The sequence below is a fragment of the Diabrotica undecimpunctata genome, chromosome 3 (genome assembly GCF_040954645.1).
Source record: "Diabrotica undecimpunctata isolate CICGRU chromosome 3, icDiaUnde3, whole genome shotgun sequence".
Classification (NCBI taxonomy): Eukaryota; Metazoa; Arthropoda; class Insecta; order Coleoptera; family Chrysomelidae; genus Diabrotica; species Diabrotica undecimpunctata.
The window spans coordinates 52,361,117-52,384,295 of record NC_092805.1 but is presented as its reverse complement, the minus strand read 5'-3'; the positions used below and the strand labels follow the sequence as shown (position 1 = coordinate 52,384,295).

Below are 23,179 nucleotides of genomic sequence, written 5' to 3'. Positions count from 1 at the left end.
TTTCAAATACTTGGGACTCCAAATAACATCAAAAGCAGGAAGTAGCGAAGAAATACACTCCAGGATTGGCCAAGCAAGATCAGCCACCAGACAGCTACACGGACTATTATGGAATAAAAAAAATAACAAAAGAAAATAAAAGAAGAATCTATAAAACAATAATAGAAAGTATTGGGCCCTAGTACGGCGCCAAACTCTGGGAAATAAACCAAAGAAACGAATCAAAAATTAAGGCCATGCAAATGAACTACTGGAGACGATGTTGCCAGCTCACTAGACTTGATAGGGTGAGAAACAAAGATATTCGGAGAGAAATGGAAATCGATCTAGACATAATAGACACAATAGAAGCCAAAAGACTTAACTGGTATGGACACCTTCAGAGAATGCCTGAAAGTAGATGGCAAAAAAAAAATAGAAGAATGGACTCCGCCAACTAGAAGAAAACGAGGTAGACAAAGACGATCCTGGAGAGACGATGTCGACGATGCAATGACCGCCAGAGATCTAACAACTGAAGATTGCTTCGAGAGAAAACGCTGGAAATTAGGATGCGAGAAGCGGCGCCAGCTGTAGAAGACTCGCTATATATATATATATATATATATATATATATATATATATATATATATATATATATATATATATATATATATATATATATATATATGCCCTGTTTATCTAAGGGAATAGGATGTTGATATATGGAAACAATTGGATCGAAAACAAAATGTACGCGGACTGTAGACACTAATAAATATTGATGACCCTAAGACAGTCCGTTCTACTCATAAAACCGAAGAGGAATTTATGCAGATTAAAGAAACGAGATATGAACAATACGGTGATCCCCCAAAAGGTCTTCTTCTTTTTCGCGCGACTAGGATTACTCCTGTTTGTCTGCCTCTTATTCTGTTTCAGTCGTTGTTGACTGTACATTATCTTTCCACCTTTTTGGCGGCATTCCAACGGGTCTTCTGCTATACGGCTTGTTGTTTTTACAGATGTTCGTTATTCTATCTGGTCCCATTCGGTTTACATGTTCGTTCCAGGTTTTTTTCTTGTTTTTATCCACCTGTTAATATTTTAAATTTTGCATTGTTCGCGTATACTTCTGTTGGTTTGTCTGTCTCTTAATGATATGCCCGCTATTGATCTTAATACTTTCATTTCGATATTGTTGATTTGTTGTTACGTCTTTCTTGTATTGGTTCTTGTCTCCGCTGCATATGTTAGGATTGGTCTTAAGTCAAAAGGTTGAAGGACCAAATATTTGACAATAAGAGTTAATTATGGAACTAGGAGGAGAAAACTGGAACTTCTAGCGTTGATGAGATTGTACCTGTACAGCCAGCAATAATCCATAAACTACCCGTAACAAAATTTGCTGATCGTTATTAAGAAAACAGGATTTCACAGTATAGTTTAATGAACAAATACAGTTTTGTTAAAAGATCACATAGCACGTGGTACAACAAATGAAAATTTTGAGGCGAAACAATTCGTCAAAATAATGAGAGGTAATCTAATAGTGTATTACAATTAAGACATACCATATGTGATAATATATTTTCCTCTTAAGTTCTTTATCCAACTTTTTTCTTGCTTGTCGTTTTGCCTTCAATTTAGATATTATAAGACTTTACAGGAGGTTCCTTTCTACTCTATAACTACGACTAAGAGTCCTTGTTTTGGCGTGTATACAGCTGTAAATTGTTTGATATAATTAACAGTTTGAAACATTTAAATGTTACTCCTAGTTTATTAAACAAAGAACAAACCACTATCTCTCAGATGCTAAGTTTCAATTCAAATCCAGCGTGGTTGGTACAATTTCATAAATACTATTTTAGTTACTACCTACCGATAATCATTAGTACAAACTGTATTCGACTTTTTTTTCAACGTTCGTTATATTTCGCCTACAATTTACATTTGTCTTCTATATTTGTTATGATTTGGTTATTTCTTTGGTTATAATTAAGTTTATTTGTATAATATGTTACTTCTATCATTTTGCTGTACTTTTTGTTCTCACCACGTATTATTTATAATTTTCCGTGGCTACTTATATTTTCCATGCCTTGTAGAACTTCTAAGAGTTGAACGAAAATTATTTAGTTACTATATAAATGTTTCCACATTAACAAAACATTTACGATATAAATTATCTATCCCAATGTCGTTGAATATTGGGTTTTAGAACATATCATAACTGATTTTTGATAATATTAAGGATCTAAAAAACCAAGTTATGGGACGTGTCGTAATTTGCTCTTCTACATCCTTATTTTTTTTAATGTATTTGTGAACTGCGCAGCTAATGCAAATAAACACAATACTAGATTATTATATATATATATATATATATATATATATATATATATATATATATATATATATATATATATATATATATATATATATATATATACAAAGGGCGAGAAGAACAAAGCCTAGATGGCGTAGAATTTCTAATTTCCAAGAAATATGTACATAAAGTAGAGCAATTCGTAGGAATATCTGAAAGAATTGCAATGATTACGCTAAATGTAAACGAGAACATCTCCCTGAAATTATTCAGGGAGAAAAAAAAATTTTATTTGTCTTTTTCTTATGTGTCAGTTTATAAAACAATTTGTCAATTTTATAAAAAAAAATTTTTACAACATATTTTTTAATATTAGACTCAATCATTTTGTGTTTCGTAATATTGTCCCTTATTAGTAAAACATCCAAGAAATACAAATCTCAATGACTGGTTCCTAAAGATGAAAATAAACATTTTCGAAAGCTTGAAACTTGAGAGTATACTTATTTCACCGCTGCGTATCCCAATAAACCTCAAAGCTCCGTTTTCTAACGTTGTCAGCCAAGACTCCTTTTGTCTTTTTCTTCATATATATATATATATATATATATATATATATATATATATATATATATAATATATATATATATATATATATATATATATATATATATATATATATATATATATATATATATATATATATATATTAAACCAGATTGATGTCTGTGGGTGCTCCTATTGATGTGATTTTCGCGGTAACCGTTTTGGACGAGGGCGAAGTAACGATTGGTATGGGTGGGTTTTCGATAAACACAGTGATGAAAACCCTGGGATTGGTTTTTATTTATGATAACGTCGAGAAACGGTGGGGATGAATCAGTTTCCACCTCCATCCTGAACTGGATACTAGGATGTATACCATTCAGATAAGTTTGAAAAGGCACCAAAGCATCCCTGCCGTGGGGCCAAATGACGAATGTATCGTCAACATCATAGCCAACATGTGGGTTTGAGCATTAATGTGGATAGTGCTCGGGTTTTGAATTATTTTATAAAGATATTGGCCATTACTGGAGATAGTGGAGAACCCATCGAGGCACCATTAATTTATCTGTAGAATTGATTTTGGAAGATGAAATAAGTGTTGGACATACAATGTTTAATGAGAGATAAGCGGTTTTGCTGGATACTGTCTTTAGTTTTCAGAATGTTTAGAGTTTCGTCTATAGGAATATTTGTAAAGAGCGAAACGATATCGAAACTTACTAGAATGTCTGATGGTGGGATATGTTATTGTTTAAGAAGATCGATGAAATGAAAAGAATTTTTGACGAAGAATGAAGTATTTTCGGCGAGAGGTTGTAGAGTTTTGGCCAAATACTTGGCCAGTGGTTCTGTATGCACTAACAATAGGACGTATATGAAAGTCGGGTTTGTGAATTTTGGGTACGCCATATATTCGTGGTGTTGTGGAGGACTTTTTACGAGGAATTATAGATTGTTTGTTGGATTATTAGGAATTAGGAATTATTAGGAATTGGTCTGTAGTTTGGAGTATTAATAAGATTTAAGAGTTTATTAATATATGAAGAAGTGTTTAGGATGAAAGTGACATTGCCTTTATTGGCAGGAAGAATAACTAGATTTGGAGTTGACTGAAGTTCTTTCAGGGCTTTTTTCACGGATTGGTTAATGTTTGGAGTGGGAGGGTTTAAATGTCCGAGAACTATACCGATGTCTTGTCTAGTTATTTCAGCATCTTCGAAAGAAAAACTGGAGATGGCTTCTTCAGTTTGACAGATGATTGTCTCAATTGGAATGTGACTTGAGGTCACAGAGTGATTGAAACCTTTTGCTAAAACTTGAGTGACAAAGGTGGAAATGGGAGTATCAAAAAAGTTATGAACCACTGTAGTGGTTTTCAACGTTGTTGTTTTTAGAATTTGTTTGGCAATTAGATGAGCTAATTTGCACTTCTGAGTTTTAGTCTCAAAGTGTTTAGAGCTGTCTGTGTGTTGATACGGTCCAAACTGTCCCGTTAGAAACGATGTACATTTAAAGAATGAATAGATGACCAGATATTAATAATACTGATATTTGTGACTAGTTTTCGTCTAGTGGAATGAATCGCAATGTAGAGAATATTGAGTAAAAGACTGAAATGGCACTTAGAAAAGAAAAAACTTTTTACTCCAATAAAAAGCGGATAACGTTCAGACAGATGGACAGCTGATAACATTGTTGCAACAAAAAGTAATCGCAATATTTTTCGACATCAAAAAAGCTTTCGACACAACATGGACGCATTATATTCCCAAAAATTATGAAAAACTGGAAAATAGATGGTAACTTTCTCGCTTCCACCAAAAACTTTCTTCAAAACAGGTCCATACAAGTAAAAACAAATGGATTCATGTCAACATCAAAATCACTCCATAATGGAATTTCTCAAGGATCGACCTTAAGTCCACTATTATTCTTAATCGCAATAAATAATATAACAAACCACATAAAGCTTCCCGTAAAAGCTAATCTTTTTACTGATGATCTAGTAATATATGTTTAAAGTAAAAATATAGAATTAGCTACGCAAATTTTACAGAGAACATTAAATAGCTTAGAAATGTGGTCTTTAGAGACTGGTTTAACTTTTTCAAGGGAGTAGACTAAAGTAATAATGTTTAACAAAAGAAAAGCAGAATACAACTTAAACTTGTATCTAAATGGTCATTTTTTGAAACAAGTCCGCGAAATCAAATTTTTGGGTGTAATATTTGACTCACAACTCACATGGACTTCACATATCAACAATTTCATCAAATCCTGTCAACAAAGAATAAACTTACTAAGAGTTTTATGCAATCATAGATGGGGTTCAGATTCTACAATTCTTGTAAATTTATATCAAACATTAATAAGAAGCAAACTCGACTACGGGTGCATCTGTTATGAAACAGCAAATAAAAATGAATTAAAAAAAAATTAAAAATAACTGGATGTTATTCAATCCACATCTCTACGACTAATCTTTGGAGCTTTTACAACTACTCCAACAAGAAGTCTTCAAGTGCTAGTAGGAGAAATGCCACTATACCTCAGAAGACAATATATACCACTATGCTACGCTTCAAAAATTCTAAGCGCAAAAGATCATACTTTTCTCGTACGTTTAATATCGGAAGAATCACTAGAACAATACACAAATTACACCACCAAGACAGTAGCATTTTACGAACGAGCTAAAAGACTACCGTATTATATCAATCAAATCACCTCGGCACCCATAAAAATATACCAGACACCTCCCTGGATAGTTTCTTTACCAATAGTAGACCTCTCCTAACTTAATCATGATAAGCATTCACACATTTCTCCTGAGGTCAGGCTTCAGTATCATGTAAATTTACTCAAATATTCCACTTACAAATTGTTCTTCACTGATGCCTCCAAAGATTGCAACGGAGTAGCAGCTGCTGCTGTACCAGAAAACGTAATTTCTACCACTGGATTAACTGACCGCAGAGCTCCAAGCAATACTTGACGCACTAAATCATTGTAAAACCAAAAATGAAAAACAAATACTAATATTATCAGATTCATTAAGTTTATTACAGGCCATTAAACATGTTTATCCTACATACATCAATCTATTCCTAATTAAACATGCGTTGCAACAGCTTCAATTTTCTGGGAAAACCATATCATTTATATGGGTTCCATTACATGTCGGAATAACTGGTAATGAGCTAGCAGACAAAACAGTGTTTGAAGCAATAAACAATGTGAACATTCCGACTACAACAGGTATACCAATATCAGATACTAAAACTTTATTTAAGACTCATCTAAATAAAATCTTTCAAGAAATATGGGATCAAACAAACACAAATCTTAAAAGCATCAAACCAGACGTATCTTAAAAAAATCTTCCTATACCACCAAAACGAAAAGACCAGGTAATTGTCAGCAGACTCCGGCTTGGGCATACACGACTTACGCACGGCTATTTAATCTCCAAAGAACCACTACCAATGTGCCATAGATGCCAAACACTTTTCACAGTCAACCATATAATCATAGAATGTCCAAAGTACACCTCAGCCAAGGCGATATTCAAGATACCCAACAGCCTGAAAGAAGCACTGGTTACAAAATTCAATAAAGTTCTGTCTTTTTTTAAATTATTCTAAACTCTATAATAAATTTTGATTTAATTTTTGTTACTTGTATATACATGTACATTGTACCATATTGTTGTAAGTCATGACTTTTAAAATGAACCTTATTTTCTCTATTTGTATCATAAATCTACCGCTAATAACCTCAGTGGTTGATGTGGATAAATAAAATAAAAAAAAGTCGTCTTAGAATCGCACCTCAAAAATTATAAAATCTTTCACTTCAAAATATATATTATTGTCCTTATAAGTTAAGAATACGGGATTAAACTGCTAAAATAAATTTTTTGCTTCCAATTGATAGAAAGTAATATAAAAAGCTTGTCATGAGTTCGCTCTGATGAAGCAAAGAGACAAAAATATGCATATCAGCGAATGGTGGTACGCTGTAACCACATCAAACCCAAACCGTCTATTTTATTTTTATTATTTTACTCTAGTATGGAGTATTAGGAAATCGTTTTCACGAAGGAATTTCTGTCTAGACAAATTAGCATTACGTGGATACAATTATAAATCCCCATGCCAGTATATTTGTCGTCTGTCTGTTTTGCAACGTTTAGAAAACACAGATTTAGTCTAAATCTTGAATTCGATTTCTGATTTATATTCTCGATATAATTAGCTTTACGATGAGAATAAATTCCGAACTGTAAGTCGACACTTTAAAAACAAAATATTTTTACATAAATAAAAACTGTATTAATCGAAGTAAAAATGCTACAAAAAGGACCATATTAGTGAAAATTAATTTATTAGAAGATCAGACATCAGTGATAAAAAAATTAGAAATTAAAGGAACCCCAAAAGAATAAAAACAGTGCGATAAATACTTACCAAGTTTAAACTACACACATGATTTTTAAAAGTTATCTAGTTTTTTGTTAAATTAACAGAATATTTTGGCAAAATGCGCACTAAAAACTCTTCGTCCTTACAACCACATGTAAACTACAAAATAATGTAACTCTTGTTGAAATTTCACCGCCTACTTTGAGCAGTAAATTTTGTTCTAAATATACAATTTCAAACTTGGCACGATAGTTTGTTTCATTCAATCCCATTAATTTTTATATAAAAATCACTACTGCTCTCTAATTCAGATGAGCGTAGAAAATTTAGAGTATTTTTAAATTCCTTTACCTTGAATTGAAATCATTCCGCTGTTAGTAGAAATATTGTGATTGTAAGCTTAATAAAATTGTTTTATACGAGTACGCGTAACTATGTACATACGACATAATACTTAGTTAAGAGTAAAAATGACAATTAATTTACGAAACTATCAAGAAAAATATTTATTCTGCAAATATAATTTAGAAAATAGCTTATTGATTGAATAGCAAGAGAATAATTTTGTTCAACAGATCAGATGTCCTTATGGTAATAATTTTTATTTGTTTTTTAAATACTTGATTGAAAAATGAATAATTACAACTTTTCAGTTATAGTACAAGATCCTACTGCAGGATCACTACGTTCATAACGTAGTTAATCAAAGTCACATTTTTACATACATTTAAAATTATGAGAATACATTGATAATAGGTTGCCAGTCAAAAAGTGGCCACAAATAACTTTAATTCAATTAATAGTAAATAATTTTTTAACAAAAATTTTATTTTGTTCATTTATTTTTTAAATAAAATACGCTGCTCATGATGTATATGCATGTTTTGTATATTAAATTAATGCCAATTTTTTTTAATATGATGATATAAGGTTGTGTATAAGTTGTATATAAGAAAACATTGTCGCATATTAGGGTTGCCAGTTGTTTAAAACGCGAGGTATCAAAGATAAAGTAAAATAAAGATAGCCCGGAACGACACTGGTTTGACAAGTGATATTGTAATAACTGACACTTCAAACCAGTAGCGTTACGCGCTAGCTGTCTTTTAATTTATCTTTGATACTTTGTGTTTTTAACACTTTCGCTGCTGGTTTCTATGATACGGAGTTGCCGGGTGCAGCATTTTTTTTCTAAAAATGTTAATTTTTTGGGCTTTATAATTGCTTTAGTACTAAACTGAAGCCCATATATAAAGAGTTTAGTTGTTTTTTATCAATGCCATGCATGCGTGTCGGCCGCACCTAGGTATAATTTTTTTGCCAAGTGCTGACGGACACGCATGCGTGTCAAAATATTTTTTACTACTTTAAAAGTTTATTGAAGACAATTTTAACAAAACTCAGTAAAAACAATTAAAAACAAAACAAAAAGTAATAAAAAAACTTAAAAACTAGATGAACAATAAAAAAAACTTCAAAATCATAACATTACGACATGATTTGTTTATATGTATAACAAAAAATGTTGCACTAATGATGGTAATCGTTAAAACATTCGATGAATAATCCTGGCTCTTTTGTACATTGTTGGCAGTGGTAAAGCACTGCTTTTACGGATTTTCTTGCCAGAGCATACTCTACATCACTTTCTGACTGTTTTTCCTTGTTTGTCCTTGGCCAAAATTTTGATAATAATGTAAACTGTTTTAATTGTTGGCCTTAGCTTTTTATTCATTCCAATGTTTAATAGTTTTTCCAAAACTGACAGTCGGTAGTCATAAATGGTCATCGAACGTAAAACAAATTGTTTATGTAGCAAGTACGAATTCATTAGCATCAATTGTATGTAATGTATGCCCTAAATTCTTGTATCACCTTAATGATTTTCTTTTACAGGGGTAGTAAGAGTTTAGTTGGTCTTGCCGATCGACACCTCCTATATGCTTATTATAATTAAAAATTGCAGTAGGTTTTTGTCTGGGTCTATTCCTTCTATCAACAAATTCCATCCGTTATTTCATTTCGAATTTCATAAGAGATATAAAGGCCGTCACGTTTGTCCTTCCACTTACCAACTAAAATATTATCAGAAAAACAAGCAATTCGCTCACCTTTTTCTGAGTTTTTTTTTCAATAACTTCTTTGGGATTATGCTTCCTTCTCACGTTTAGTGCTCCAGTGCAGTAAGTACTTCGATTTGGTAATATTTTAGATAGTTCATAGGAATTATAAAAATTGTCCATGTATTGGTCCAAATATTCCTAAAGTAGCTCTAAAACTACTTTTGTTGTGTGGCCTTTTCTACCGGCATCATCCAGGGCTCCAGTGTAGACTAAAGATTTTAGAACTAAACCACTTCGCTCTGTAAGAATATAGAGTTTTATCCCATATTTATGACGCTTGTTCTTGATATATTGTCAAAATAACAAGCGTCCACGCCCTAACATCATTGACTCATCAAGGAAAAGGTTTTTTCCAGGATAATAAACAGCAGACATTTTATTATTGAAGAACGTTATTATAGGTCGTACTTTGTACAATAGATCTTAAACTTCTAGACTGACAGGGTTTCTAGCAAAATGTAAGCACCTCATTATAAGGAAACGATTCCTACTCATATGCCCCGAAAAACATTTCAAATTAAATAATGGATGAGATTTCCTGTAATCATTAAGTCTATTTAATTTGATGGTTCCAGTGTGAATCAATAGTGCAACAAATTTTAACATTTCTTCTTGTGAAGCTTTCAGTTTGTAATTCTTGATTTTTCTTGTATATTTTTAGAAAGGAATACCTCTTCTGCATACAAGTTGGTTTCACTAACGATTAAATCAAAAATGTCGTTTTCAAATATCATTTTAAAATAATCGATTGGCTTATTGCCACCTGGTTGAAAAACAAAGGTTCATTTGTTTTCGAAAACATAAAATCTATCATATTCATAGGAATATTTGTCCAGTCAGGAAATTATTGGTCTAACACAGTTTCGTTTTCGTTGGGAACGTCATTTTGAGTTTGAATCGACATTTCATCTACTGTAACAATAAAAAAAAATAATAATATTGTTATCACATAAAATATAAAAACTTACTCTCTCTATCATCGTCTGAATACTCATTGGATTCAGAAAAAACGACCTCGAAATCGGAATCAGTGTTACTGCCAATGAAAAGATTACTGAATAAGTCCTCCTCGTCAGTAAATTCATATAACAAAGCTAACATCTCACTTTCACTTAGTTTTTTTTTAGTATTAGGATTTTTCACCAGTACTTTACGTTTTTTACATTTTGAAGGTCCCGGTACAGAGTCCGCCAGTTTAATAAACCAAAACGGTCTATACGCGAACGTAACAAAATAAATAAGCCAAGAAACAACCTTTTACTGCAAGAATACATTCGCACTGCTCGAATTATTTGAACGCATGTCCGACTTGATCGCGCTACTTTAACGTGCTTTGAAAATGAATTGACTTTTTTGAAAAAGTATTATGACTATATATAACGGTTTATACTTTTAAAACAAGAAAGTAGTATTCTATCAATCGAAGAGGAAACAAAAGAAGCAAGTATTCCATCAACTCAAGGTCATACATGCGTGACATCAGCAGTGAAAGTGTTAATCGCTAGAAACCCTAATTTGCAACCATTTTTTCTTACGCAACCTTATATCATCATATTAAGAAAAAAATAAGATTTAATTTGATATAAAAAACATGCATATAAGTCATGAACATCGTACTTTATTTAAAAAATAAATAAACGAAATAAAATTTGTGGTAAAAATTAATCTTATATACTAAAACGCTAAGCCCTTTTCTTGTCCTTGACTTGCCGTTGACTTTAAGTTTTAGACCCCACAATGTATATATGGATCGAAAGGTCTCGTCGAGACGAATCTAAATATGTACTTCCGGTTGCGATCCGACACCGGAAGTGACCCGAAACGCGCATAAAACGTCAAGATAGAGCAAATCTGACACCGGATTCGTGATCAGCATGCAAAATTAACTGCTAAATGATAACATTGTAACAAAAAACATTGTTTTCGACGAAATATTTCGTGATATTTAATACACTTTTTACTTGCATTATTATTGATGACTGTTATGTATATTCTTGCTTATATTGTTTGTATTGATCTCTTAATTTTTCTCGCAAAATAAAAATTTCATTTAAAAAACTCGATGTCGAGTTGGTCCGCTAGATACTATTAATTGAATTAAAAATATTTGCGGCCACTTTTTGACTGGCAACCAATTATTAATGTATTCTCCTCATTCTAATTGCATGTAAAAATGTGACTTTGATTAACTACGTTATGAACATAGTAATCCGGTAGTAGGATCTTAGACTATTATTGGTAAGATTAAAATAAAAATACTATTTACCATTTTTTGTTCAAATGCCTTAAAAAAGACTACAATAAAACTATTTGTAACTCCTAAATACCTAACACTTTATTAATCATATATCGTAGTTAAACTTATCCACAATTTTTTTAATAAATTAGTTAATTTTTCCTTCTCACCCATATGCCAGAATTTTCTTTAAGAGTCGTTCCTTAGGTTGGTAGAAAAAAGGCTATGCGTATTTTCGTGTTTGTTGTTAGAAACGCATAGTTGGTGGTGGTTTTATTTTCTTATAAGTTGAAGTTATTGGTATCTATTTGTCTCCTCTTATAATGTCCCAAGCAGGGTAGTTCTCTTCTTTTGACTGCCAGTACTATTTATTTCTCTTTTTTGTTAATGGCGCACCTTAATATTGTTGATTTTCTGTACCTATGAGATTCGTGATATTCTGCGATACACGCAAAGCTTAAAAGTTATTTCCATTGTTCTTCTTTAGTGTTCATAAATCGATCTCATAGTATAGCACTGACAGAATGTAACATCTCATAAGCCGAATATTCAGTTCTAATCTGAAGTATTCACTACGGCTAACTCGTCTCATTTTTATAAACGTACTAACTACGATTTGATAATCGATTCGATAATTAGTTCGATTCGATTTGATTCGAAAATCGTTTCGTTTTGATTCGATTCGATATTCGATTCGATTCGATAATCGACTCCATTCGATAATCGATTCGATTAGATAATCGGTTCTATGCGATAATGGATTCGATTCGATTTGATTCAATAATAGATTCGATTTGATTCAATAATCTATTCAAATTGATATTCGATTCGATTTGATTGAATAATTGATTTAATTCGATAATCGATTCGATATTCAATTCGATAATCAACTCAATAATCGATTCGATTATCGAGTCGATAACCGATAATCGATCATCGATTATCTAGTAGAATCGATTCGATTCGATTTTATTCGAGAATTTATTCGATTTGATTCGATAATCGATTCGGTTGGACAATCGTTTCGATAATCAACTCGATAATCGCTTAGATAATCAATTCAATATTCGATTTGATAATTGGATTCGATGTTTGATTCGATTTAATTCGATAATTGATTTAATTCGATAATTAATTCGAATCCATATTTTATTTGATTCGACTCTATTCGATTCGATACGATTAGATTGCATTTTATTTTATTCTATTTTATACAATATAAAAACAAACTTATTTTAAATTTAAATTGTGGCGTATTCCCATCAAAAATGGTAAATTTTATTTTTTTTATTTTATTTTATTAATAAATACGCATGCCACTACCTTTACTACTCCATGTATTGTGTTGTTGCGCAATGTGTCGATACAGTCGTTACTGTCGTTATTTAATTCTCTAACTCGAAAAAAATCAAACAAGAAATATTGTAATATTAAATGCAATAAAATTAAGTTATGTTTTTTTGTTGATATGCTTTCAGTAAATACTCAGTATGAAATAGACGAGTGCATTAAAAATGCCTACACATTTTGTTAGTCATTAAGTTATTTTTGTCAATAGCTTCTAACTACCTACACATTTTCAAAAAAGTAAAAAAAATAAACTACGTTTAATAAGTTCCGCTTTAAAAAAAATAATTTTTTTATCTTTTTAAAACTTCTACATAATTTTTTTTATATATTTTTATTGAATATGCAGTTTGTTAAATAAATATTGAAGGAACGGAAGGAAAAATAGTAATAGCCAAAGAAAAGAATTACTAAAGACAAGCAGCGGGAAAATCGAGGTGGAAAAGGGTCAAAAATAAAGGAAAAAGGGTAAAACAAATAATGGTAACAAAACATGGTTTTATATTCAAAATCTACCATATAGAATTCTATCTGCTGCTTCAACTATAATAAAAGGTCGGGTTCTGATACCATGAGTCCAATGTTCAGTCTTTTTTGTGATTTTTCAATGAAAAATTTGTAATAGAACCAGCTTAAATGAGATCTCTCCTAGTAGTAATACTTTAAATACTTGACCATAGCTCTGAAGATGGCTTTGTAATCCGAAAGCGCTCAGCTAAGAAATAAATGTTTACACACTTAAAAAAATACTTTTCTTTTTTAATTCTTTGATTTAAAATTTATTTACTAAATTTTGTTGTAAAGTGAATTATAAAAAGCTGCTTGACGAAAGCTTAGAAGTTTGAAATAGTGCAGCCGTGGACTGTCTGTCCAATGATAAAATTTTTGTCATTGCTGAGCTTTGAATTCAGGTCTTTATCATGTGTGTGAAAAATGAAAGAATATTATGTACCATCTTGGGTCAAATGCTTTTTAATGTAATTATGCACAAGTATATATGCAAAGGAAGAGAAGGACAAATATAAAATAACAAATATTGTCGAAAACTTCTATACATCCTTGTACAGCTCGCAAGGCCAGCCTAATGGCTGGCCATTTGTTTGTAACAACAAAAGAGAACGTCAAAAGAAAAATAAAAAACGTGGGATTAGAGGCACTACCAAATATAAAGGGATTCGAAATAGAAAGAGCTTTAAAAGAGCTAAAAAATAATAAAGCTCCAGGACACGACGGTATAATTGCCGAGCTCTTGAAAACAAACAAGACATTAACAATCCCTGTACTAACAGAGCTATTTAATAGATGTCTTTATAATAGCAAGATCCCTAAAGACTGGAACGAGAGTATAGTAATACTCTTACACAAAAAAGGGGACAAATGTGATCTACAGAATTATAGACCTATATCGTTGCTCAGTCAAGTATACAAACTATTTATGAGAATTAATAACAACCGGTTAACCTACAAAATGGACAATTACCGACCAGTTGAACAGGCTGGCTTCCGCAAAGGATATAGTACATCAGACCATCTGCTGACAATGAGAACATTGATAGAGAAGGCAAAAGAATACCAACTACCCGTATTTCTTGCCTTCGTCGACTATGAAAAGGCGTTTGATAGTATCGAGATGTGGGCCATAGAACAAGCTATTAATAATTGTAGAATAGATTCGAGATATAGGCAACTAATACATAATATATATATAAAAATGCAACTATGATAGTACAACTAGACGAAAATACAAATCCCATCCCCATTAAGAGAGGAGTGAGACAAGGAGACGTAATATCGCCAAACCTTTTCAACCTGGCCCTAGAAGACGTCTTCAAAACTACAAATTGGTCAACCTATGGTATTAACGTTAAAGGCAACAAGTTAAACCACCTCAGATTCGCTGACAACATAGTGATTATAGCTAGCACATTCGAGGAACTGCAAATTATGATGGGGGAACTAGCAGCCAGCTCCCAATACGTTGGCCTAAAAATGAATATGAAAAACACAAAAATAATGACAAACACAGATGACCCCAGACGTATAACTATAAATGGCAGTGAGATAGAACAAATCCAGGAATATATCTACCTAGGCCAAATCCTGAGACTTGACAAAGAGAACCAAAGTGCGGAAATTACTAGAAGAGCAAGACTAGCATGGGCAGGATTTGGAAAACTTAGTTGGATACTTAAGAACCGCAAAATACCCCAATACTTGAGGAGCAAAGTGTTCAACCAATGCATCCTTCCTATCATGACATATGGATGTCAAACCTGGACCCTAACCAAGGCAAACATGAATAAACTAGCCACAACAGAAAGAACAATGGAAAGAGCAATGTTGGGTATACGACTGTCAGATAAAAAGAGGAACAACTGAGTAAGATCCAAAACAAAAGTCGAGGACATAGCAACAAAAATTGCCAAAATTAAATGGAGCTTGGCGGGCCACACTGCTAGACAAAAAGACCAACGTTGGAATACTACAATATAACATTGGAGACCTTACGGAAGTAAACGACCAAGAGGAAGACCACAGATGAGATGGGTTGATGATATTAAAAGAATAGCCGGAAGAAATTGGAAATATGTTGCTCAGGATAGAGACCGATGGAAGGAGTTGGGAGAGGCCTATGTCCAAATATGGACGACAAAAGGCTAAGAAGAAGAAGAAAGAAGAATATATGTCGTAATTATTTAAATAACTTTTACTCGTGGTATAAAATAGAGAGGAAAAGTTCCTAAAAGGCATTCAACCTATCTAGACCTAACGGTAATATTAAACCCGTGGGATAGGTATTTTCTTGTAATTGTTTTGGCATAAAACAATCGTTTTGCTTGCTTACAAATTCATTTTGATCAAACTAAATTTTGACCAAACTTCAATTTTCCATGATTAAAATCATAAATAAAACTAACATAACCGATATGTTTCAAAATTTTCTCATATTCGGTCAAGTTTAGTTTTTAAATTCTTGCTTCCTTATTTTTATCCCGCAGAAAAATAACGCCTCTGGCCGACTTCAATTCTGTTTTAATAAGATCATAGGGAGTTCATTCTCTAGGTTATTTAATAAAACTCTGTGGAGTGTACAAAGAAAAAAAATATAAAAAAAAGGTACACAATAAAGGAAGTATTAAAATTAAAGGGAATGAAAATAAAGCGATATTTCATTTAAAATATTAAGAATATGGATTTTTAAAGAAATATCAAATATCTAAAATATCTAAAATAGGTGTAGAATTATTATAATAGAAAAAATATATGATATATACAGTAATTTAGCAATTTAGTACAATAATCATGAAAACTGGAAGCCGTCTCTGGCTGGTAAGTAGTAAACAGTGTTTTTACGGTGGTATTTGAGAATTAGTGTTAAGTTAAGTTATAGTGAGAAAAAATGATGAGGTCAAGCAGATGTATAGAGCGAGCGATATAGTCCAAGAGATTAAATTCCAACGTCTAAGATAGGCTGGCCATGTCCATAGACTCCCTAATAACCGCTTGCTAAGTTAATATGGGAGGAAGCCCCCATGGGAAGAAGGCCCTTAGTACGTCCACGAATACGATGAAGAGACAGTATATGGTCAGATCTAAGAACAATGGGGATACCCACTGATCCAACTATTATGGACGACCGTTCAAGATGGAAGCAAGTTATGCAGTCAGCCAAAACTCATCCCGGGTTGTAGTGCTACGAGAAGAAGAAGAAGAAGTTATAGTGCAATAATTAGCTGATAAACTGTAAGTTATCTACATATATTTATTAAGCCGCAAAATCAAATTGGTTTCTATTTACAACTTAAATAACCTTAAAATTTCGTATCGATACGAGGTGTATTGAGGTGTGCATGCCGTTGTTATCAGCAACTGGACAGGTCAGCACCGAAAATTTTGGGGTCACTGTACAAGATAACTATGGAGTCAAATATTGAATCGATTTCCAGCCCTATTCAAAGCCAATCTACCACCGTTAAGTCATATTCCACAGCCGTAGCCCAGCAGCAATTTCCAAAAAAAGATCAGGCTATAATTTTTGGAGCATTTGATGGAGCTCATCTTCAGGATTACCTTATTACTTTAGAACGCATAATAGGACCCAAAAATATTATTGTCTGTTCCCGTTTATCAAATACTAGAATTTGCATATATCTATCTAGTAAGCAACTGTTAGAGGATTTTCTGAATTCCCATGGCTCAATCGAGGTTCAAGATCAAATTATAAAGGCACGTCGACTTATAACACTAGCTGAGAGACTTATACTGTCAAATGTATCTCCAACTATTCCTCATGAAGTGCTTTGCAAAGAATTAAAACATATTGTTTTAAATATTATTTCACCGATTTTTTTAAGGATTAGTTCAAACCTACCGCAATATAGCCACATAATAAGTTTCCGAAGACAAGTATATGTCAGTTCATACAATTTTGTCGTACCCGATTCATTCACACAAAATTATGAAAATAGTTCCTATAGAATCTTCATTTCTCAGGATAGTCTAACCTGCTATAAATGCAAAGCTTTAGAACATATCGCTAGCCAGTGTCTTACGAATTCCAGTAATGCTCCAACTGTAAGCTCACCTTTAAATCTGCACAACCAAGAAACTACCGGCACTCCTAGTTATAGCAACACTTTCAATCAACTTCATTTGGCGACAACACCGTTTTCTTTGGACAAACTTTGGAAGCAATATCCTCCAACCTATCAACACCTTTTCCATTAGATAAAATTGCAGAAAATTCTTATAAAGTTGATACATTACCACATTTTTCTGCAACAACTATTTCAGCCAATGTTACAAATAAAACTTCAAACTTGACTTCTGCCACTACTTATGAGTTTACTTCAGTACTTCCAAATGTAATCAAGCCACAGCATCTAAGTGAAAACTCTGATAATGCTTGCGCCAATTCAAGTACATCCATAAACCGCAGTTTTGGTGAAATCATTTCTCCTCCTACATATTCAGCACTTTCATCACAAAATCTGTTGCCAAAACCCAAAATCCAGCGATCGATCTACACGGAAAACTCTTGAAAATTTTATTAATAATCATACACCACCTTTCGTTTTAAATTACGACCAATTGTCCTTAATGATTGATAATGTCCAAGGCTCACCCGACACTATTAACGTCGTCAAAGAATTTACAAGTGATATGGTTGGTCTACTCCATCTTTAAAAATGCAGCTATCTATATGCAAATGATAGATCAACAAAAACTAAGTTTACAAAACTTCAAAAGAAGCTACTTAACCATTTAGGAAAAAATATATCTGACTTAAATAGTGACTCCTCTGTAGACAATCGTTCAGTATCCTCCAACTCCGAATCTATTAACAACATTCAACTCTACTCTTCAGTGGAACATTGATGGATTTTTCCATCGTCTCCCTTTCTTACAGCTTCTTTTTAGCTGAATATTCTCCACATATTATTTTTTTAGAGAAGATAAACTTAAAGACCAATCAATTGTACGATTCTAAACATTTCACTTGTTTTCGTAAATACCCTACAGATGCAAGTCGTGCAAGCGGTAGTGTAGCTATACTAGTAAACAAATTCATCGAGGCGGTACAAATTCCAATACTTAGTGATTTGGAGCTGTCGCTGTCAGAATCTCAACTACCAGTTTAGTGTCTATTTGCAATGTTTACCTTCCTTGTGACATACAAGTAAATTCTGATAACCTTTGCAGGTTATTAGAGCAATTGTCACGTCCTTGTATAATTTTAGGCGACTTTAATGCTCACAACATAATATGGGGAATAGATCACATATCTGCCAGAGGCACAAGTATTGCCGATGTTTTAGATCAATTTAATATAAATTTTTTTAATGACGGTAACTCCACAAGATTTAATATTTCAACAGGGTATTCCCAATGCATTGATTTAGCTCTCCTTATCCAAATTTAGCTCATTATCTCAGTTGGGATGCTCTAGCCTATACATATGGTAGTGACCATTTTCCAATCCTTATTAGAAACCATAATTTTTCCTCATCAGGTTCCATATTTATATCTAAGTGGAGAATAAAAAATGCAAATTGGCAAAAATTCTCCGAATATGTCTATAATAATATTTCCATTTTGGAAATAACAAACGATATTAACTTAACTATGAAGAAGTTTAATCAACTTATCTTAAACGCTGTCCAGAAATTTATTGGTAAATCTAAGTCTGTTAACGGTCGATGTCCTGTACTGTGGTAGAATGAACGTTCTGCTACAGCAATCAGTGTAAGTAAATCAGCCCTAAACCGATACAAAAAGCATAAAACACCCGAAAATGAAGTAAAGTTTAAAATGCTAAAAGCAAGGGCCCAACTAACTTTCAAAACTACTAAAACATTTTCATGGAATAAGTACGTATCGGAAATTAATAGCAATACCCCTCTCTCTGATGTCTGGAACAAAGTTAGAAAAATATCTGGTTTACACACAATTTCAAGAGTTTAAAAGAAAATAATAATTTCATACCATCGATCATTGATATTGCAAATATTTTTGGGAGAATCTATCAAAGCCACTCATCTAATCAACAGTATACTGCCAATTATCTTAAAGTCAAAGAAATTGCCGAACAAAATCGCGTACATCCATTAAAAGTTCAAAATAATTCCTTAAACTATCTCTTTTCAAGAGATAAACTCATCTCTTCTTAACTTGAAGAATTCTGGTCCTGGATCTGATGATATTCATTTAGCATTTCTGAAACATCTTCCTGTTTCAGCCATAACGCATCTCTTAAATATATTTAACAACATCTGGCTCCACCACCAATGGCCAGCTATTTGGTCAAAGACAATAGTCATTTCTCTCCTAAAAACTGACAAACCTAAATATGACCCAGAATCATACCGACCCATATCTCTGACATCAACAGCATGCAAATTACTAGAAACTATTGTTAACTCCAGGCTCTTATGGGTTTTGCAAAATTCCAATCTCTTAATCTCCGGACAAAATGGCTTTAGAAAAGATCGGTCAACCACAAGCAACATCTTAGACTTGGAAAGTGAGATACATGAAGCCCTTGCTACAAACCGAAAATACCTTGCTATATTTTTTAATTTAGAACGTGCATTTAATAAAGCTTCGAAGTACAACATTTTGAGACAACTTCATAACTGGAAGGTCACTGCCTTGTCTTTATCCAAAACTTTTTAAACAGCAGATCTTTTCAAGTGATAATAAATAATATTTTTTCAAATATTTATCGTTTGGAAAATGGTACACACCAAGGATCCGTGCTCAGTCCAACATTAGTTCTAGTGGTAATAAATTATATAATCAAAAATATTCAACACCCCTACAAGCCCGTTTATACGCTGACGACTTAGTGAAACAATCTATAAAAGGCAATCTAAAAAATCTCCTTAATGTCCTCAATTCTTCAAAACTTTTTAGATGTTTTCGAAAATTGGTCCCACCTTACAGGTGTTCAATTTTCAATGGAAAAATTAATAGGAGTTGTATTTTCTTCAAGCTCCTTACCACAACCCCCAACCCTGAGAATCTATGAGAAACAGCTGGAGTTTAGAGATCATCACAAATTCTTGGGTATAATCTTTGATTCAAAGTTTACATGGAAAAATCACATCTCACAACTCATCCTTTTTGTAATAAAAGATTAAATGTGTTAAAATCTGTTTGTAACAAAAACTGGGACCCAGTCCAATCCACCCTACTTCTGTATAAATCTTTAATACGTTCTAAGTAGATTATGGAGCCAGCGCTACATCACCACTGCATGTTCCTCGCCCTATCACATGCAGCCTCAGTCGCATATAATATTTCAAAATCAATATCAAAATACTTTTACAAATAAAAATTCCAAGATATTTGCTATACTAAAAAACCATATTACGGAAGTATTAAATCCATACAACAAAATCTAAACACTTATTTTCCGGATGTTTTTTCCTCGGATATTAAATACTCTGAGCCTTTGCTGATTGATTTACCAATCTGTGATACATCTTTGACCTATTTCGATATATCAAGTATAAACAATTCCCTCAGTTGGCTTAAGTTCGAAGCCCTCTTAGAAAAGTACCCCGACTACTATAAAATCTATACAGATGCATCCAAGCCCGAAGACGGAGTGGGGGCTTCAATTGTTTGCTTAGAAAGCAATCTTCTTTTTCGCCTACCTCCAGTATGTAGCACATATTCAGCTAAGCTTTACGCTATATACCGTGCTGTGAAACTTTTTAACGAGCTCACCTTCACAAAAGCCCTGATCATAACAGATTCCCTTAGCTATCTAAACTCATTCAAACATATTTTTCCGAAACATCCTTTTGAAAAGTTAGCTAAAATACCAGCTGTCCCAAGCTCATCAACATGAAAGAAGAGTTCAATTTTTGTGGGTACCCTCATACGTCGGGATAACGAGAAATGAAGAAGCAAGACAGGCAATTTTAAGCGATTATTCGGAGCTAATTCTAAGCTGAATAAGATCAGTTTTTCCCAATGGATTCCCAGTGGATTCCATCGTCGCTTAATAGACGTGAACAAATTGTGCTTGCGCGTCAACGTCTAGGACTTACCAAGTTTTCACAGAGAATAACCCACCCATATGTGATCAGTGTAACGTTCTGTTAACAGTTGAACACTTTTTAATAAATTGTGGTAAATACGATCAAGAAAGACATCGTTACAATATCTCTAGGTCAGGAGTGTTAGTATGATAGTATAATTAAATATTTAAGATCTATAAACATTTTCTATAATCTTTTGTCATTCAATTTTGATCTATCGCTAATAACCTTTTGGTAGATCCCACTTTTTTTCTAATAAAAAAAAATAATCATGAAAAACTTAGTTCTCAAAGTACTGACATAATATGAAGCCAAAACTTTATCGATAAAACGGACATGAGTTAATAAATTATAACATATAGCAGACTAAAAAGGTCATTTTGGATATAGCCCACAGAGAACTGAAAATCTAGAACTTAGGAAAAAAAGTTGTAAAGCGTAAAAAGGTAAAAGCGGTAGAAGTGGAAATTTAGAAAATATAAAATAGGCGCTGGTCGTTTAATAATATTCTATAAATAATTCTTAGTAAAAGACTTGAAAATATTTTTTGTCTATATAGCTATCTACGCAATAGTTATTCGAAAATTGACTGGAACCTTAACTGATACATTCAATAAAAATCTTTTTACTTTCTTTCACATTTACCTAATTTATTTGTATAATTTTAATACTTAATTACTATAAAGAGGAGCTTACCACCAATTTATAATATAGTATGTTCCATAAAATAATTTCTCCTTACTGCACTTACACAACAACTGATGCGTGACAAACTTGTGGATTTAATGGAAGACTCACTACCTTATTTAAAGTTATAAAAACAATACAGGTATCTAAATATATTTTGAAAACTAGACGGTTGCCAAAGTCGCACTGGCGAAAAATGAAGTTTTTAGCGAATTTTACGATTTTATTATTTGAAAATATCTGATATAGTCCAGTAAAATTGTATGTCAACTTAGTAAAATAAATACTACATACCAAAAAGATAAAAACAATGCTAGAAGAATTTTAAAGGATAGATTACCTTAAAATATTTTTAGAATTATGATTTAAGTTACATTTATTTAATTTTAATATTAACAGTTCTATATAATATTTAATATAAAAAAATTAATAAAAGCAGCCAGCTATAAATCTCATAATTAAGCAACAGTGAGCATATTAAAAATTCTACTTCGTGTCATATAGAACAATAAATTAACTGTTCCTTAAAAGATCGAGATATTACTAGTAGTTAACACACCTCTGCTCACGTCATATATAAGAGATACTTCTTAAACTTATTTTAGCAACTTCTAATAAATATTTTTTGCCTCAAATCATCTCGTCTTGTATCTTCCTATAGCAGAGTATTCAAAGTGTAAACACTAAATTCTGAGATCGTCGTTTCAACGACAGCACTGTTACCAGGTTGTGATTATGGATAATTTATGACCTTATATACAGCGAAATAACAAGAAAAGTCCAAGGAAAATATTATAAGAATGGACAGCGACGAATACTCTACAGATGAAGGAAGAAAAAGAAAAGGAGAAAATATAGATTTTTTTGTAAACAGCAAAAAAACACAGAGAACTCCTACAAAACGCCAAACAACTGAATCTGAGAAATTAGACCAGTATGGTCTAATAATG

The 23,179-nt window shown here is 32.4% G+C and overlaps 1 protein-coding gene across 5 annotated transcripts in view; it reads right to left on the bottom strand.

The window, feature by feature from the left end:
* The window catches only part of LOC140436799 (proton-coupled amino acid transporter-like protein pathetic), a 119,555-nt gene extending 97,144 nt beyond the window's left edge, over nt 1-22,411 (bottom strand). For 2 of the 5 annotated variants that reach the window (XM_072525898.1, XM_072525900.1), the window contains exon 1: nt 22,239-22,411. The gene's annotated coding sequence lies outside the window, so the exon portion shown is untranslated. Of the gene's footprint in view, nt 1-7,329; nt 7,475-22,238 lie in introns of those variants that run through there. The other 3 variants (XM_072525902.1, XM_072525899.1, XM_072525901.1) reach the window with 3 other exon arrangements.
* Between the last annotated feature and the right edge of the window lie 768 nt (nt 22,412-23,179).